This window comes from Octopus bimaculoides, chromosome 1, assembly GCF_001194135.2.
Source record: "Octopus bimaculoides isolate UCB-OBI-ISO-001 chromosome 1, ASM119413v2, whole genome shotgun sequence".
NCBI classification, from domain to species: domain Eukaryota; kingdom Metazoa; phylum Mollusca; class Cephalopoda; order Octopoda; family Octopodidae; genus Octopus; species Octopus bimaculoides.
Genome location: NC_068981.1, coordinates 47,168,624 through 47,171,934, shown reverse-complemented (window position 1 = coordinate 47,171,934; position 3,311 = coordinate 47,168,624).

The window sequence follows — 3,311 nt, the reverse complement described above, 5'->3', positions numbered from 1 at the left end:
ATATATATATATATATATACTTACATATATATATATGTATAAATATGTGTGCGTGTGTGTGTGTATGAATTTATATTTCTATGTGTGTGTGTGCGCGTGTGTGTGTGTGTGCGCGTGTGTGTGTGGGTGTAGATGTGTGCGTGTGCGTGCGTGTGTTCGCCAGGTGATTATCAGTTAAGACTCAAAAGCTGCTCTTTCATTCGATGCCGACTCTTTATACTTATATTGAAGCAGATATTTTTGATGTCATATCAGATTGAATGGCTCAAAGCAGTCTATACAGTGCATATTCCAGAAACTTCAGTCTGTGGACAAAACACGGCCTTTGTCCTTAAATCTTTAATGACACAACCAATGTGTCAATTTGGTGTCAATCACTTTCTAATCCCTAATATTTGACAGCAATTCTAGTCACATTGTCCTTTGTTGAAATTCCCAGCAAGGACAACTGTAACCAGAACACACGATCGGCAAGACTGTGACTTCCTCAGATTATGCACTCAGCAAAATTTGATGAATGAGTTCTGATAGAAACTTGTGTAATTTCTCTATCAAACAAACATCGGATATGAAAATCACACAATTTTAAATAGTTTATGCAAACTGATGTATATGGGTGTGCCTGTGTGTATGTGTGTGTTTGTGTGTGTATGTGTGTTATCACTGTTTGTGTAAATAGTGCTCTCTTTTAAAGATAATCATTGTATAGGTCATTCCTTGTATGATACGCATACCAAGAAAGTAATATTTTCAAGAAGGGATGCTTGTAATGGAATTAGAACCGAGATTTATTGACGCAGTGAATTTCATACGCTCCTGTAAATAAATATTTTAATCGCACACAATCTTACTTGCTTATTTTCATAGTTCATCGTTTATTCTGGGGAAACGGAAGTGAAGAAAGAAAAAGAGTAGTGGCAATGAATTATTTTTTTTATATCAAATTTATTTGCTTTTTCTTCTTCATTGTAGTTTTAGTTCTTTCTTTGAAAAAATCCGTTGAATAGAATCTATTCTCCTGTAATGATAAGAATGAAAGTAGATTTTAAAGAAACTAGAAGTATGCTAAGATGGTGACTGAAATTCGAATATAGGTCTGCTTTGAAACACTGTTACTCAAATAAAATAATAAAATAATAGAAACATAATAAAACAAAATTAAATAAATTCTAATAAGGTGGTAACAAGTGGAACAAATGTTCAATGCTTTGCCAAAGCGACTAAAAGACAATTGTCAAAGTTATGTTAAGCAAACGTAGCAGCAAACGTGAATATTGGCAGAAAAGGTTTACTCAATGGTAGGAGTTAAGAAAAGAAAAGAGGAAATCTTAATACAAGATTGGGAGAATCAAATAGCGTTCTGAAAAACAGTCATAAAAAGGAAACAAATGGGAGGGGGAGTTTTAAGAAAATAAATAAAGAAAGAAACTAGAAAACATCTTAAAACTGAACAAACTAAATGTGGTAATCAAACATAGAATGATGAAAGCAGTGATGAAACTAAAGAAAGAATAATATGGAAAAAGCAAGACGCTATTCAGTATTATATCAATAGGATAAACTGAAGAGTGAAATCGTGAGAATAATACAGTCTTAGAAAAGTACGTAAAGAAAGAGAGAATAATAAATAGGGAGCCAGAAAAGAAAATAGATTAAGAAGATAAGAACATTAGAATGTAAGAAATGATTGATAAAATATTAAGACAAAGCTATTGAGTTAATGGTAGATGGTACTAAAGTTAGCGAGAAAACGAAATCTGGGAGTGAAGGATATTTGATGAAATTTAAATAAGAAATAATGATTTCATATTTTGACAAAATACTATTTTGAGGGAAGGGGTAAGTCGATTACATCGACTTCAGTGCTCAACTCTTACTTATTTTATCGACCCCGAAAAGATTAAAGACAAAGTTAACCTCGATGAAATTTGAACTGAGAACATAAAGTCGGACGAAAAGTCTCTAAACAATTTGCCCGGCGTGTTATCGATTCTGGTAGCTCATCGCCTGTGATTTCAATTTTATGCACAAGTCCAGCAATTTCGGGGTAGAGGTAAGTCGATTACATTCATACCCAGATTTCAATTCTTTCTTATTTTCTCGACCCCGAAAGGATGAAATCCAAAATCAACCTCGGCAGAATTTGCGCTCAGAGTGTAAGAAAAGAAATTGCCGCCAAACATTTTGAAAACGAGTCAGCCAGCTCACCACTTAAGAAGTGAATGTGTTCATATGATGATAGTTTTGATATGATGTAAGTGTGGGAATACTTGGTGAATGTTAGATAATATTGTTGAACACCGAAATTAATGCTAAATTATTTAAGGTATGATAAAAATGTAACGAGAAATAATTGATCAAGTAGGACAAAAATAAGGTGTCATGAGTTAATAACTGGTAGTGTTTGATATTAATGGTATGTACAGAAGAATGTATTACAATTTTTATTAGTTTTATTCTGATAACATCAAGGAAGCAGAGACTTCACCTTGCCTACCAAGAAAATCGGCAATTTGTAAATATCGATTTGTAAATATTCAAAAGAGTAAACGGTTGGGAGATTAAAAGGGTATTGTTTTGAAATGGAAAATATTCACTTGTGGCTTCAACTATGGTCAAAACAGTTCTAACTTTAAGTAACATACAAAGTGTAAGTGAGTGTGAGTGTGTTTGTGTGTGTGAACATGCATGTCTTTGTGTAACATTATGTGTAGCTGTGTGTGTGTGTGTGTGTGTGTGTGTGTGTGTGTGTGTGTGTGTGTGTGTGTGTACTCGATTATCGACACATGCGATGTGTGGCTTGTCCTTTATAAAAGTTGATGAAACTGGCTAAAATTTTTACTCCACATTTCCGACATTCATGTTCCAGAACTTTAAGATACACAGTTTCTAGTGTTCCTTTCTCTCTACGACGTCTGTCTATCAAAGTGTTTTCTAACGTAAAGAAGAACATGCCATTCCAATTACTGGGGATTCTAACGAAAATGTTTGTGTTCTGAATCAGTATATACACTGAAAAATCGACCTTTAAAATGATTTCCGTTAGACGAGCAACATTCTATCCAAAGCTGTCATGAATTGTAATAGTCACTCAGTATGTTCCTACTTTTATGTAAGAAAATATCCTGTATATTATTTGATTTCGACAGTTAATATTCATATGATGGTTGCATAAATGTGGATTTGCTGTGAATGATGTGATGGAAGGCTTTAGTGTTAAGTAATATATACAGATACAAATTACAAACGGATAATCGTGCTTTCTAAAACATCACCAACAACAACAATATATATATATATATATATATATA